Genomic DNA, 17,991 nt, shown 5'->3' with positions numbered 1-17,991 from the left:
GTCAAAGGAAAGCAGACTTCCTGTCTCGTTTTCCGTTGCTGGAATGTTCACTGTTACTCCATCAACAAGTTGTAATTTTCGTTCACTATCTTCGGATTTATCGCAGGATACGAACGCACACAGACATGTTAGTGTTAGCAAAAGTAAAAGGCGGGAAACGAGTGGTCCGGTCATTGTGGCGGCCATTGCCAATGTGGGCTCCTTCTTCATTGAATTGAATCACCCACCCTGGTGGTTTTGGTGTCATTGACACTGTATTACCTGCTTTAGCATTCCCGTGAAGTATTTTATATAATAGCACAGATGTATTACTACATCATAATAGGATTAAAATGCATAAAACCTTTAAAAGAAATGTGTTCCTTTTTTGTTTTTAAATATTAATTTTATTAATCTATACTAATATTATAAAGCTGCAGTGTTTGTTTGTTTGTTTGAACGCGCTAATCTCTGGTACTACTGGTCCGATTTGAATGATTCTTTCAGTGTTGGGTAGTCCATTTATCGAGGAAGGCTATAGGCTATGTTTTTTTTTTTCAAAATTAGGGATCCGTAATAAAATTGCTATTTTGTAACACAAGGTGTAAAATCGAAAACCTATTTTTGCGTGCGCTGCAAAAACTATTGACAATAGAATAAAATGATGTACAGGCTATAATATAGGCAATATTTTATTACTTATAAAACTATCGCGTGAATTATACTTTATATGGCAAAACAACGTTTGCCGGGTCAGCTAGTTACCTAATAAAAACTTAGTCCATCAACTTTACTGTCTTGTCTAATTAAAATTTTTACTACTTAATTACCTACCAAATATAAATAGGTTGCTATATCACTACATATAAGTATTTATCATTTAGATTAAATTTATTTACTTGAATTGATGATCCCTACTATCTATTTCAAAATGGAAAGAAACCCCGTTGCTAGTCTTTTACATCAATGTTTTATGTCTGATCTTTACGTAAGATGAAACGTTTTCAAAAACAACACAAATAATATTATGTATATACATAAATACACCGCAATAAATTAACTGCTTTGGAATGTCTCGTATTTTCTTCGGAGTACTACGAGTATCCACTAAAGTTTTGCTTTTATTTAGATTTATTTCTGACATTGATAATGTAATGTTTATTTATTTCAAATGTATTTAGAAAGAGGAGATATATGTATGTATAAAGTACAATATGACTAGCTGGTTACCTTTTAATGTAAACTTGAATTCCCATAATATTTATGAAGTCTAGAAAGTGTGTTAATAATAGACAAGCTATAATAGTTATTCGATGCCTGAAATAAACCGGTTAGTAAATAGAAATTGGTTAATTTGCGATCGTCAGCTTCAATAACTTGTCCCCATATTTATTTTCATATCTATACGCATATTATACTCAGGGGCTGTTTCACAATGTCTCAGTAAAGTTCCTGATAGGCTACTTGCTGCTTGACTATCGAAAGACATATAAGACATTAGATTTTTATTCGGAGCTGCAGCCAAGACAGCGTAACGGTACCTATGTTGTTTTAGAATTCGATTTTTTTTGGAGAGGAGCTCATGTCAAGCATATGTCGGGCTCGGGTGTAAACATACCGACTAAAATCTCTTCTGTGCTGTCACTCCTAAAGCCATACAGCGAAGCCGGGCGGGGACGAAAATGTAGTTCACAGGCGGGGCGTCTAGGAAGGAGACTGTAACCTCGGACGAACCATTTGCAAAGCTAGATGGAGAGAAGATCACTAACGATCTATATTTGTTAGTCCAATGGACTCTACGTTTGAAGAGACTTCGCACTCGCCTTCGAGTGCGGTGAAATATGTGTGTTTCTTATTATGACTAGTGACTATTTTTGTGTATTGCTATCACACACTACACAAAAATAGTCACACACTTATACACATACATTCACATATATTAGAATTCGTAAGTCTCAAAAAAGTCCTCAGCCAATATCTCCTCTTAAGGGCGCAATGATCACTTTCAAGGGAAACCATTCAAGTCGTGTCACAGAGATGCGTATTACACGTCTCATTGGTTCTTGTGCATTTCATAACTAGAACTGGAAACTAACTTAATGGGCATAGAAAGTAGAAATACTTTTTATTTTTAAAATATACATTGAGTTCTGTGACGAACTGATTTGACACGCCTTTATTAGCTTCACCTGTATGTATGTTTGTTTGTAACCGACTCATTTTGGCGCCATTTCGACCCACTTTAAACGCCCAGATTTCGTTCAATCTTCGTAGAATTATCAAGGACCGATGACTATACATTAATTTGATGAAATTATTCCATTTTTCAATTTTCAAAACAAGATTTTTGTTTCTTTTATATAATTTACCAGTGGGAGGTTCCTTTGCACAGGATGTCGGCTAGATTATGGGTATCATAACAGCGCTTATTTATACCGTGAAGCAGTAATGTGTAAATATTATCGAGTTTCGGTCTGAAGGGAGCCGTAGTTAGTGAAATTACGGAGCAAATAAGACTTAACATCCTATGTCTCAAGGTGACAAGCGCAATTGTTGTGCTGCTCAGAAATTTTGGGCTTTTCAAGTATACTGAGCGGCACTGCATTGTAATGAGCAGGGCGTATCAATTACCATCAGCTGAACGCCCAGCTCGTCTTGTCCTTTATTTTCATAAAAAAAATCATCTATCGTCTTATACTATAAGGCAGGAATTGATGTTAATTCAACTATCTTTGACCGATTTACCTAATATTAGGTAAATTTTCGAATACTAAAAAGAATTTTTAATTCAACAATGCAAACAAGAGTTCAAAAAAACTAAAAAAATCGGTTTTATAAAGAGACCAAACTAGAAAGTAGGAAATATTTAAAATTTTTTTAGTGTGTTTTTAGTTTTCTTTTTACTATTTATTCATTTACAAGGGCCGTATAGCACTTTCAAGTTTTAAGAGCAAAAGTGTGATTCTTCATTTCAATTTTTTATAAAATATATGTTTATGTTAATTTTTCTCACAATCTGCTTATTAATTTTATGCACATTAACCTCACATTACATATGTTACTAGCATTTATGTGCAAATAAGTAGGAATATAGATCTAATGATATTTCAATAAAGAGCACCTCTCTTACACCTTTACTAAGGTTTCATGCATTCACGGTTTTACTTTAATCTAAATTTTCCATAACCAGAAACAATCCTGTCTACTTTTGTATTTACACGGTCCGATATGATCTATCTGAGTTTGTAGTACGTGACAAATAGTTTTCCTTTCTCTGTAATTTGGTGGTATTACAACTGTCAATACAGCCACTGTACCGTGTCATTGTAGATTCTGATGTTATGCTCATGAATAACTGACTGAGTTGTACAATTTTTGATACTGTCAATGGATATCAACGGGAAGCTGTGAAGTTATATGTCGCTATGGCTCAGAGTTTGAGTTCAAGAATTCTGAGTGGTTCTGCATTATAATTTATAATGGCTGTGAGGAGGAGGGGGAGGGATTATAACTTACCTTCATCATGTTTTTATCAAAAAAAAGGATTCAGACTTAAGACAAATAACTCAGTCTGTTCTTGTCAGACACATTGTTCGATTATACGCTCCATTAAGAAAATTCATGGAATAGAATTTATTGAAAATTATAACGCTCCTGTTATTCCTTTAATGTTGCAAGAAATAGTGGCCGGTGGGAACCATTTAATATTAGCTGAACGGTTATTAGACGTCCTCTTCCATGAAAAAAAGATTATTAGAATGCAGTCCACAAATGCTGTACATTTGATAATACTATTTTTGTCTTGTATTTTACCCCTGAAAATACCAAAGTGTTTCATGCAACTCGCAAGAGCCGATTCCGGATACTCAAAATATGAATAGCTTTTTTTTATAATATACTATAGATAAAAAAAAAATCTAGGAGAGTTTCTTGCGCCGCTTCTTTGCTCTCGGAGCGCCATTAATTGTTTCCGAAGCGGTAGTAGTATCTAGTATATTAGAAATGACATCAAAAAGAATTCTTAAGGAATCAATTTTGAGAAAATAAATGTCTTTTATGTCTTTATGATTTCAAGCGTCTCTGTAAATCACTGCAACTACCTTGTTTAAAGGTTTTAGAGACATAATAGATTGAAATCCAATAAATCTTAATCATTGTTAAATAATCGTCTTTGTATAAAATAAAAATCAAATTGTATATTAATACTTTTAATCTAAAATACAAATAAATTACTTATAAATAATAATCTTTAACGTCGTCTATTTTTCGCACAATTTCACGAAAGACAGACGAAGGTGGGATTTGCAACGCTTAACTGTTTGTCGAGATATTTTTATGGAAAATTCCCAAAAATTTCATTATATCATAAAGATATTGGGAATTTTCGGTACATTGCTCAAATTTTTTACAATACTAGTGTAATATGAGTCTTAAACTTTGGTACGGATTAGTCAGATATGACAGCATCGTTGTCAGATCTTGCCCAGGGTGACAGCAGGGGACCAGTGGCTGGCCACGCCGCAGGTATCGCAGGAGGGAACACTTCAGCTCTGGGATGGAACACTAATGGAGCTGGCGGGATTGCCGCCGAGAACAGCCTTGACACAGCCTGGAACAAATTTAAAAATAAATCCAACCATCATAAGCTGTCAAAGTTATCATTATAGTATTCATTTATAATATCAAAATAACTTGACATATTTTGTAAGTATTAAGAAATATTTAAATAAAAAACTACTACTAGTCATATCTAATTAAATACTTATCGCGTACAATGTTAGTTCACAAAACTATTATTAATAATTGTTATATATAAATTTATTTTTTACCAATATTTATGGACGATACGGTTGCCAATCCACATCTCTCGGGCTACACCCCAGTGCTCTACCAACGAATCCAACTGTCCGGATGCCGCATGATCCGTCAATATTGTTATGTTTAGTTCAACTCTTTTTGTTCTTATCTCAGAACGGTTGGCTTAGTTGGTACGCGTGTAATAATAAAACATTATCGTGTTTCGGTCTGAAGGGCGCCGTAGCTAGTGAAATTAGTGGGCAAATAAGACTTAACATCTTATGTCTTAAGGTGACGAGAGCAATTGTTGTGCGTCTCAGAATTTTTGGGCTTTTCAAGTATACTGAGTGGCACTGTATTGTCATGAGCGGGGCGTATCAATTACCATCAGCTGAACGCCTAGTCTTGTCCCTTATTTTCATAAAAAAAAGTCATCTATCGTCTTATACTATAAGGCTTCCTGCCTTGATGTTAATTCAACCATTATCTTTGACCGATTTATCTAATATTAGGTGAATTTTCGAATACTAAACAGAATTTTTAATTCAGCAATGCAAATAAGTTGTTGGTAGAGTGCTGGGTACGTCTCACTCGAGAGGTTTCGAATCCCACATCGTCCATAAACTTTGGTTCAAATTAAATTTGTATACTTAATCCCAAAAATGAAGGATATCATTAAAACTATTAATTGTTGTGTTAGCCAACTTGTGCATTTTAATTTAGATAAACCTAAAATAGTACCTACTAGCTGACCCGACAGACGTTGTTCTGTATATAATAAATTAAATAATGTTTTTTATGAATTTGCCAATGATATTTCATAACATCAAGAATTATTTTGTAAAATATTCTCCCTGTCATAACAGGGAGAATATTTTACAAAATGTAACAACATATTGTTATAAAAAAATTGTTTCACAGCAGAACTGTCAAACCGTGCGTCAATAAATTCTCTCATAGAAAATTTGTCCATACAAAACAAGTATTGGAAAATAATTATGGGTCCCAAATCGAATTATAAATTTTCCTATCTCTCAAGATGGATGGACTAAACTGCACTCCATGAAATAATCCCCATCAAAATCCGTTCATTGCATTCGAAGTTCACGGGAAACAAACAGGACACTGGATTTATAATATATATGACTAGCTGACCCGGCAAACATTGTTTTGCCATATAAATTATTATTAGAGTTAGACCGTTTCTTGGACATTGCAACATTACTTTATTTTTCTAAAATAAAAGAATTTTATTACTAAGAATTACTCCTTATTACATTAGCTACCTGCCAATAAAAGTTCTGTCAAAATCAGTCTAGCCATTTCAGAGATTAGCCGGAACAAACAGACAGACTTGTAAAAAAACAAATATTTTTGTGTATGTACCGTATATATATTCATATAAATGTAGTAAAGAACGGTTATTTCAATATTACAAACAGACACTCCAATTTTATTTAAATGTGTATAGAAGATAGGTAATGTATAATGTCTAATATATAAAATTCTCGTGTCATGGTGTTAAACTTTGAACTCCTCCGAAACGTCTTGACCGATTCTCATGAAATTTTGAGTGCATATTGGGTAGGTCTGAGAATCGGACAACATCTATTTTCATCCCCCTAAATGTAGTGGTGGTCGAAAAATTTTTTTTAATTTTTTTTGTCATTTTTTTTTTATTTGTTTGATTATGAGTCAGCATTAAAAAATACATACAACTTCAAATTTTCACCAATCTACGATCAACAGTTACTTTTGTATCGCGATTTTAATATCGGCAATACAACGTTTGCTGGGTCAGCTAGTATTTATATACAATTCTCTTCAAATTGAAAATTGATCTCTTGACTAGACGCGTGTAATAAGTAAGATTATTACGTAGTCTTGGACCTAATGAAAGCTTTCTCCCGTTTTCCCTCTCACAATATCTATTATAACATAATATCGTAGATAGACAACAATATATAACATTATATTGTTTTTGTATCGCACATTGATATATTTTATTTCTTTCAAATCTAGAAGAACGAAATTTATATCACTATATAAGACAAAGTTCTCCGCCACGTCTGTCTGTCTGTCTGTTCGCGATGGACTAGTGGATGGACCAGTGGGAGGCTCCGTTGTACAGGAAGCCGGCTAGATTATGGGTACCACAACGGCGCCTATTTCTACCGTGAAGCAGTAACGTGTAAGCATTACTGTGTTTCGGTCTGAAGGTCGCCGTAGCTAGTGAAATTACTGGACAATTGAGGCTTAACATCTTATGTCCCAAGGTGACGAGCGCAATTGTAGTGCCGCTCAGAATTTTTGGGTTTTTTTGAGAATCCTGAGCGGCACTGCATTGTAATGGGCGTATCAATTACCATCAGCTGAACGTCCTGCTCGTCTCGTCCCTTATTATTATAAAAAAAAACTCATATAACTACTTTACCGATTTTCATGCTATTTTCACCAATGGATAACAAGGTTGTCGAGGAAGGTTTAAGTATATAATTTGTTAATATATGTATACGATATTGTTGGAAAAAAATAAACGTTTGGGAACTTTCAACGAAAACGCTGTCTGATTTTCTTTCTAAGCCCTTTGAGATATAACCAGTTAATTTATCGTGGAATTGTGTATCTTAAATAAGTCTACAGAAGAGTCCGCGATGGCATATGTCTATCTTTTAAGGATAACATACTATGTTTTAATACAAAAATCAACTTTGATTGCACATTTCGGATGGCTTTAGAACACATTATTCCCGAATACTTACATCATCATCAACAGCGTTTGCCGTGCCAGCTAGTCAAGTTATAAATTGATCTTAATGAGGCATATAGTCTTCTTCACATTCTTAAGACATTAAATTTGTTAACTTTCTTTGTTCTCAGGGTATATTACCATGATCTAATTAGAAGCAATTACTTTAATCTTCATATTATTAAAGACTACACTACTTTTCGCCGGTGTGAAGTTGGAAAATGCTGTGGTAATTAAAATGTTAGGTACTCGACCGGTTTTAGAGTGGTGTGAATACTCTCTCTCAGAGTGTCTCACCCGTTCTCAACCAGTTTGGTTCCTACTAATATCTCTCTACTTCTACCCAAGTCTTTGGTGTAGTTTTCTTCACGTTATTGTGCGTTAAGTTAAAATGCTAATCACTCGTTTTAGTAACAGTATTGAATAGTCTAGTCTGCTGTGTATCAAATATTAGTTTATATACAATCTATATCGAATGATAATAGAATATAATCACACAAAATGCGCTATTTCCTCTATAAAGGAATGAAATTCTGGTAATTTATGGACTCCGACATGGGCCTTGAATGTCTCATGTCTCTGTATGCTATTTGCGTATGTAATGTCCTGTGCTTCGCGGGGCATAAAAAATTTTTGGGGAAATCGCAGGCCCAAGGGTGTCGCAAGAGGCGACTAAGGTCATTTAACAGTAGGAGGGCTCATTGCACAGGATGCCGGCTATATAATGGGAACCACATCAGAGCCTTTTTCTGCCGTGAAGCAGTAATGTGTAAGCAGTGTGTGTTTGGGTTTGAAGCGCGCTGTAGCTAGTGAAATTACTGGGCAAAGGAGACTTAACATCCCATGTTTCACTATGACGAGTGCAATTTTAGTAGCGCTCAGAATGGTTCGCTTTTTTAGAATGCTGAGCGGCACTGCATTGTAACGGGCCGGGCGTATCAATTATATTTATATATTACCATCAAATGAGACTTGGCACCTCATGTCTGATGGTGACGAGCGCAACTGTAGTACCACTCAGAATGATTGGGTTTTTCTAGATTGCTGAGCGACACTGCATTGCAACGGGCCAGGCGTATCAATAACCATCAGGTGAACGTCCTGCTCGTCTCATCCCTTGTTGTCGTAAAAAAACTCTTCACACACATTTGTATGATTTTGTGATATATCTTCTTCTACTTGACCAATCCAAAGCATTAGCAGAAGCTTCCAACCATGAATCCATATATTGTGCAAGCGAAACATTAATCTTAATATAGATGCCTCGGAAATTTTAACAAGTCTTACCTGACTGACTGCTACGATGAGCAGAACAACTCCAATGGCAAGGTTTTTGATGGAAATAACAGCGAGTGCCATCAGCAATGTCGATATAACTCCCAGTGTGAACATGACAGGCAAAAAGATAAATGACAATCGCTTTAAGGCATTGTGACCGAACGTTCTGCCGACGCCGCTCTCTGGAAGGAAATAACAATGTGTTTTGATATTGTTATGTTTTGTTCAGTTGGAAATATTTATAAAATTGAAGAATTTCGATATATTGTATTCATAAAAAACATAAAAATTAACAAAAAAGCAACCGACTTCATAAACACTATTTCAAAACAATAGATATAATATGCACTAAAAACTATAAAAATAATTGAGTATTTTTATACAATCTAATTAATTAATATAATTCTAGTTACGATAATTGTCATTTTTGGAGTCCTTCCGCCGCGACTCGCTCTCGCCTCTCGCTTCCTCACAACTCAAGCACATCTCACCTTTAACTATGTATGTAGTTACAAACCTATCTTGGATGTCACCGACTCCAAAAATTACGATAATCGCAATTTGATTACAGACAGTAAGAAATTCTGCCACAGATCGCACCCTAACTGTAACCATTGATCATCATATTCGACTACGACAATTACTTGGCCTACACCTAATAATTGAAGGGTTCCGTTACTTTGTCATGGATTCCGTAATCAGAACCTAACCAAACTATCCTTGAAGTTTTTCCTTGTATAATATAAGTATTGAGTTATTCGTAAATTTATCATCCACTTTGCTATACGTATGTATAGCAAATTTAAGACTTATGGTTTTCTCATGGATGCCATTGTCAGATCTGGACCAAATTTTTTTTTCCTTTTTAGCATAGGTTTTAAGAATATTTTTTTTTTCACTCGTCATGCTCTGAAATTGCTTATTTGTGCACGATATAGGCTGCACAAAATCGATTTTTGTGCACAAGTGCATTAGCGTATCTACGAGTACTAATAAATGTCTCCTATATTAAGGCGAAGGTAATGAGCAATACAGCCAAACACAATAAAAAGTTCAGAGATAGATAAAATACTGCAGGTTATTTATTTAATAAAATGTATATATTACAAAATTAATTTAATAGTAGGCTGTGTAGGTCTGGAGCCAATTGAAATTTTCTAAAATTTTTAAAAACGTCCATGTTATACTACTGTTTTATTTCCTCGCAATCGAAATGAAAAGCAGAGTTTATAACTCGTCCACAAAACCATTTTATACCAGAGGATAAAATGGTTTCAATGGTTCAAAATTGACGAAATCAATAAACGCACGGAAAAAGAAGACCTGCTTCCCGCCGCTTTTTTTTAAATCTTACGACATTGATATTAGGCTTGGGCTCCAGACCTATACAGCCTACTATTAAATTAATTTTATAATATATAATTTTTTTTAATTAATCCGATGTTAATTTAAAGCGGTCGAAAATAACGTTCGAATATGCATAAACAAACACATCATCATAAGCCAAAAGATGTCCACTGCTGGACAAAGGTCTACCCCAAAAATTTCCACGATGATCGGTCCTGCGCTGCCCTCATGCAACGTATTCCGGTGATCTTGACCAGATCGTCGGTCCATCTTGTGAGGGGCCTATCAATAGTGGTCACCATTGGAGGACTTTACTGCCCCAACGGCCATCTGTCCGTCGGACTATGTCCCAAACAAACAGATACCAAAATAACAGAGCATGTTATTTTCATTACGAACACATAAATGTGGTGATTTCTAATAAATTATAACAATGTCAGAAATTTTCTTGCAACATATTTTTGATATACTAATATATTCGCTCGACATTATGTTTAGCTTCACTGCAATCTTTTTGTTTTATGTAATGGAAATGTTATGTTAATATGTGAACTAAATTAAAACTAAATATCACTACATACTACTAAAACAAAGTCCTCCGCCGCGTCTGTCTGTTCGCGATAAACTAAAAAACTACTTCACCGATTTTCATGCTGTTTCCACTAATGGATAACGTGGTTCTCGAGGAAGGATTTAGTATATAATTTGTCAAGTTTTTGTATATTTATTTGTAAACATTAACGGTATTTGTTGGAGATATCGGAAAAAATAAGCCGTCTGGGACTTTCAACGAAAACGCTGTCTAAACACTTTGAGCAAAAACAAAATAATGTGTGCTGGAATTATGTATCTTATAAAGGTCTGCAGATAAGTCCGTGATGTCATATTTCTATCACTTTATCCATCGTAATAGTTTAAACAATTGGCAATTATAAAGCGGCAATGTTAAAACTATTTAAACAGATACGACGTTAATCTTTATCATTTTATAACTACATATTATTATAAAATCATTCAGAAATACGTTTTTGTTTCTTTTTTAATTCATTAACTTTGATTATACCTATATTTCCGATGGCTTTAGACTTCATTATTCCCGAACACTTACATCATTTTTGCCTATTGACAGAACAACGACTGTCGGGTCAGCTAGTACAGTATAAATAACGTTTTCAATTTATTACTTGTAAATAAAAAGATGACCACAGTTCACTCACACAGAAAATAAAATCAAATTGTTCTGACCCAAATATCTTTGGCAATATTTTAAATAGTAACCAAAATTCAAAATTCAACATTTTTCGAAAAGTAGAACAGAAAGTTAATGACGGTGACGTGAAAGGTGCTGCATCTATACTTTTTTCAAATGATATCCTGGCACCCGACTCAAATGAAACACTTTTGGCTTTACAAAGTAAACACCCATCACCAGATGCTAATTGTGTTATTCCGGAACCATCTTTTTCCGATAATCATCTACGGGCTAATGATGGTGATGTACTAAAAGCAATAATGTCCTTTAAGACTGGTTCTGCCGGCGGCCCCGATGGACTGACACCCCAGCATCTGAAAGATCTGGTATGTCCTTCCACAGGGGATGCGGGTAGAGCGTTGCTTGAGGACATTGTTCTCTTAGTAAATCTCATGCTTTCTGGAAAAGTTAATACCGAAATTACCGAAATTTTATATGGTGCGAATATATGTGCTCTTAAGAAAAAAGATGGTGGTATTCGTCCTATAGCCGTGGGCTGCACATTTCGACGCCTTGTTTCTAAAATTTGTTGTAAACATATTTCTCCTTTCCTATCAACTAAATTCATTCCAACTCAGTTGGGTTTCGGCTGCAAAAGTGGTTGCGAAGCTGCAGTCCACGCTGCGCGAACTTTTTTGGAGAAGAACTCTGGTGATGTCTTTTTAAAATTAGATGTGAAAAATGCTTTTAACTCTGTTGATAGGGGAGCTCTGCTGAGAGAAGTTAAAAATTCAATTCCTTCAATATATCATTATATTTGGCAATGTTATAGTAAACCATCCAAATTATTATTCAAAAATCATAATATTTGGTCTTCTGTTGGCTGTCAGCAAGGCGACCCTCTTGGTCCAGCAATATTTAGCCTTGCCATTCATTCCGCCATAACAAAACTAAAATCAAAATTTAATGTTTGGTACTTGGATGATGGTACTTTGGGTGGTGAAGTGGACTCTGTTTTAGATGATTTGAAAGTTGTAATAGAAAGTTTTAGCTCAATCGGCCTTGAGTTAAATTTTTCAAAATGCGAGCTTTTTATCGGCGAAAATTTCCAAATTTCAGACCGGGTTGATATTATCAATAAATTTAATGTTCTGGCCCCCAATATTAAAGTTTTGGATAAGAATTCACTTGACCTTCTTGGAGCTCCATTATTTCCTGTTCCAATTCCAACGATCTTAAACGATCACATTAAAAAATTTAATAATGTTTCGGACAGATTATTAAAAATTAATTCTCATATGGCCTTAACTATTATTCGGTCTTGTTTATTTGTTCCAAAATTTACGTACCTCTTAAGGTCTAGCCCGTTATGGAAATTTCCAAATTTGCTTGATGTGATTGATATTTCACTTAAAAATATTTTAGAAACCGTTTTGAATTGCGCGTTTACAGATCGTGCATGGTCTCAAGCCTCTTTACCGATACGGTTTGGTGGTTTGGGTACTCGCAAAATTTCGGGCGTTGCCTTACCAGCATTTCTATCTTCAGTTCATAGTGCGCAGCCTTTGGTTACTAGAATTGTAAATCATGTACCAGGTAACTCAGAGATTGTGTATTTGAACGAAGCTAACAATGCTTGGCTAAATATTGCAAACATTCAAAATTTTCCAGACGATTTAAAGTGTCAAAAAGCATGGGACGCACTTCTTTGTAAGCCAGCCTTTGATGATCTATTGATCTCATCTACTGACATAACAGAGCGTGCTCGTCTTTTGGCCGTGACACAAAATGAGTCGGGCTTTTGGTTACAAGCCTTGCCTTCTGCGCCGATTGGAACGCTACTTGACAATATGACATTGTCAATATGCGTATCACTCCGGCTAGGTATAAAACTGAATGAACCACATCAATGTAGATGTGGCGTTCAGGTAGATGCTCTTGGACGCCACGGGTTATCCTGCCTAAAATCGGCAGGCCGTATCAGTCGTCACGCCAGCATTAATGAAGTCATCCGCAGGGCATTTGCCGCTCTTAATATACCAGCTGTTTTAGAGCCAAATGGTATTACCCGCCGCGATGGCAAGCGTCCTGATGGAATGACGCTGGTGGCTTGGGCACGGGGAAGGGCGCTGGTGTGGGACGCTACTTGCGTCGACACTCTGGCTCCTTCTCATGTCCATGTTACGTCAGTTGGTGCTGGGGCTGCTGCTTCGACTGCCGAAGACAGCAAGCGTCGCAAATATGTTGGTCTCAGTGAGTCATACATCTTTGTGCCGTTTGGTGTCGAGACACTTGGCCCGTGGGGCCCAGAGGCGCGGAGAATGTTCAAAATACTATCTTCGCGCCTCAATAAGGCTACTGGAAACCCAAGCGCTGGCAGCTATTTCGGTCAACGGATTAGCCTTGCTATCCAACGGGGTAATGCTGCCAGTATTCTTGGTACGCTTCCCCGTAATGATAGTTTTAATTTTATGTAGTCGTAGTATTGTAAATATAGTTATAAGATTTGTTTTGATTAAATAAATATTCTTTTACTTGTAATAACCTAACTTAAGAGTGATTTTCATTATAATAACACTAGAAATAAGGGACTGCTTGTAACTAATTCTAGTAGGCTTCATAAGATACATAATAGCTTTAAGGGTAAATGTATACACTTTTATAATAAAGTCCCAGCCACTGTTCAGGCATTATTTACAAACAAAATTTAGTTGTTTTTAGAAAATTTATTGAAGTAGGCGCTACTTTGCGGAAATCCATAATTATCCAAATGTTTTGAGTTTTTCTTTAGTGTTAATTCCACCAATATTTGTCTTTTAAACAATTCGGCACGTGTTTCACCTCTACACGAGGCATCCACAGGACATGTTGACTCGCCAAGATCTGGCACGAGAATATTGACGGAATTAACATTAAAGAAACACTCAAAACATTTGTTTAATTGTTTTATTAAAAATGGCTCTGTCGTAAGTCCTACTACTAATATCTTAGTGATCGGACAGCCTGGGACTAGATTATGATTATTTTATAACAATAGCAATGACAGTACAATATTGTATATTTCATTAAAAAAAGCGCAAAAAAAAGCATGCTGGGAAAGGTTCTTGCGCCGAGAGAAGAATCTCTCTCAGAGCGCCATTTGTTTCCGAAGCGATAGTAGTATCTAGTATATTAGAAATGACATCAAAAAGAATTCTAAAGGAATCAATTTTGAGAAAATAAATACCTTTTATGCCTTTCAAATACTTCAAGATTTATATCTTGACATTCAATGTGGCTGACTAAGAAAGTAAGACCATTTAAATAATCGGATAGTGGCACGCAAATAGAGCAACTAACAATAATGCATGATTTAATTGTTGCTACAAGAATGTATTAGTGGAAATCATGAACATCTCATGCGGAAACTATTTGCGAGGTAGATGAAAACATCTTGAACACAAACTCAGAAATATAACGTATGCAGTTGGAACTAACGTACCTTTAATTTAAATAAAATGACTATAATTAAGTACTTTCTTAAGTAAAATCTTATTATATAGTTATACAATTGAGAAGTTATGCAAATGTTACATAATGTGATAAAATTTTCTGTTATTAATTTTATACAGAAAGCAAAATAAATGGCGGTGAAAAATGTGTGTGCAGTTAATTTTGGAATCAGATTTAGATACATAACTAGAGATTGTTGTAGGAGAGATAAAAGTAATTGAGAAAAAAATTGAGTTTGGTCATGTAGGTGTGGAAGAGATGATGAGAATGAGACGATCTTGAGATTTTGTTTATCAAAATAAGGGACGAGACGAGCAGGACGTTCAGTTGATGGTAATTGATACGCTCTGCCCATTAGAATGTAGTGCCACTCTTGAAATATCCAAAAATTCTGATTTGCACTACAATTGCGCTTGTCACCTTGAGAGATAAGATGTTAAGTCTCATTTGCCCAGTAATTTTACTAGCTACGGCGCCCGTCAGACCAAAACAGAGTAATGTTTACACATTACTGCTTCACAGCAGAAATAGGCGCCGTTGTGGTACCCATAATCTAGCCGGCATCCTTAGCAAAGAAGCCTCCCAATGGTTTAAGAAAGTATGGGCCATGGTGAAAACATACCTTCAAGTTACCCGTATGTGTCCCGTTTGCCTTCTGTTCTATTAAAAAAGAGGACATTCGCAAACGGTAGACTAGTAAACAGGAGTAATTGTTTTGTATGTATATTTCACCTGTGCTTAGATAATCCAATTCTGCGTTCTCTGATACATTCTCACAACTAACAACCGTAAACGCGAAAATGACAACGTACGCCAAACTTAGAACACCGAACATTCTACACATTTTCGTTTGATTTAATCGAACGATAAAATTTGCCGAATAATGATCCTCGCACGAGTGATTGCGTATGACTGATTTTCGTGTGATCGATTGGCAGGATATAAAGTGTCCTGACGAAGACAATAGCCGGCAAATCTAAAAGAAAGAAAGCAGTGCGTGATTGGGCCGTAGAAATTTTGACACAGTTATACACTACAGTTAAGGCCTAATGTACATTCATTAACGGACCCTTGGTCGTCCTTTCAAAGTAGACACTTGCGATCGTAATCTCTAAATGTACATGAAAGTGACAGCTATTAGACACGAATTTGTAGCGCGTTCAGTGACGTCATTGACTTACAAAATACTAGCATAACTGATAGCGTATAGACGAACAATGCATGCAAAAGAGAAGAACTTGTCTAACAGAGATACAGAAAGATAGAAAAGCGAATCTATTGTTACGGTAAACGATTTTCAACAAATTTAATTATTTTTATATAGGATATAATATCACTTATTGAAAGTCGAAAACTACCACCCATTCCAAAAGGTATACCTGAGACCTGAAAAGAATGGGCGCAACAAACTCAGCGGGCTTCTTTTTTTATAAAAATAAGGTTATCGTTCCATTATATTGTTATGGGGCAGTGCGGCCGATATTAATACTATCTTTGTGCTGCAGAAGAGGGCTATTCGCGCGATTTATAACCTAGGTCCTAAAGAATCATTAAGAGAAAAATTTAAAGAAATAAACATTTTGACTGTTGCTTCTCAATACATTTTTGATAATGTTTTGTATGTTCATAAGCACATTGAGGAATTTTCAAGAAACTGTGACATTCATAATGTTAACACGAGGAACAAACATAAACTTGTTATGCCTACTACTCGGTTGGGTCGAGTTAGTAAGTCTTTTGTTGGGCGATGTATATGCTTCTACAATATGATTCCAGAAAATTTACAAAACAAATGTGTTACGAAATTTAAAAGAATTGTTAAAAAACGTTTGTGTGGGAAAGGTTATTTTAGCATAAACGATTTTCTTAATGACACCACGGACTGGGATTAAAGCGAACACCCTCAGGCTCTTTAATTATTAATGTTTATTGTACGATATTACATTGTAATCCATATTTTATATAAATTTAAAAAAAAAAACCCGCTGAGTTTCTTGCGCCCATTCTTCTCAGGTCTGAGGCAGTCTCTTTTGAATGGGTGGTAGATTTTGACGTTCAATAAGAGATTATAAATCCTATTTTGAATAAAAATATTTGAATTTGAATTTGAATTTCCATACTGTGGTATCATTAAGAAAGTCATTTTACCACACAAACTTTTATAAACAATTCTTTTGAATTTCGTAATACATATTTTGTTTTGAACATTATCTGGGATCTTGTTGTAAAAGGCATACAACGACCCACAAGACTTACTAACTGCACTTAGCCGAGTAATTGTCATTATAGGTCTATTCCTAGTGTTAACATTATGGTTATGACAGTTTCTAGCAAATTCAACTATGATTCACAAGTCTTTTGATTGACAAGTCGTAAATTGTCAGCAAAAACCTTAGCCATTAACGATTGGAATTAGCTCCTTCGTATTTTGAATATTAAGCCAACTAGCTAACGCACACATTGATAACATCACTGTCACACATTGGTGGGGTCATTATCGGGTCGTCTATGCTCTATATTTTAAGTCAGTAGGTGACGGTTACCTCATTAATATACACGAGATGGCTTTTCAAAGTTACACATCCATAAATTTTACTAATTTATGTATCCTTTTCAAATGAATATCACTCATGCTTACTCTACGAAGAGAACGTAAAATTGACAGCCGCATCTACATAATTGAGGATTCCCGCCTAAATTTCACATTTTTGACAATTAGGTAATTTATTTGACAACATTTTGACATAGTGAGTTTTCTATTCTCAGAGATGAACCATTTTTTATGGAAAAGTAGGACAAACGGGTCATCCGATTTTGAGTGATCACAGCCGCCCACAGTCTCTTGCAACACGGGAGGAATCAAAGGAGCATTCTCAGCCTTTAAGGGAGGTGTACGCGCTTTTTTTAAGGTACCCATGTCGTATCTTCCCAGAAACACTGGGACACTCGATAAAAAGATTAAAATCAAGTTTTTTCTCCAAAATCATCATTGTAGTCATATTCCGTACTTATTAAACACGTTTTAACGAACGACTACTATGACAAGACTTTATCTAACGTTCGATAGGCCTGAAATATTTTTAAACTAATATAGTTTTCTACCTTTGACCAACGTTTTTATAAATGTAAATGTTGGGCTAGATCAACTATTGAAATA

This window comes from Leptidea sinapis, chromosome 24 (genome assembly GCF_905404315.1).
Source record: "Leptidea sinapis chromosome 24, ilLepSina1.1, whole genome shotgun sequence".
NCBI classification, from domain to species: Eukaryota; Metazoa; Arthropoda; class Insecta; order Lepidoptera; family Pieridae; genus Leptidea; species Leptidea sinapis.
This window is presented reverse-complemented; position numbering follows the sequence as displayed.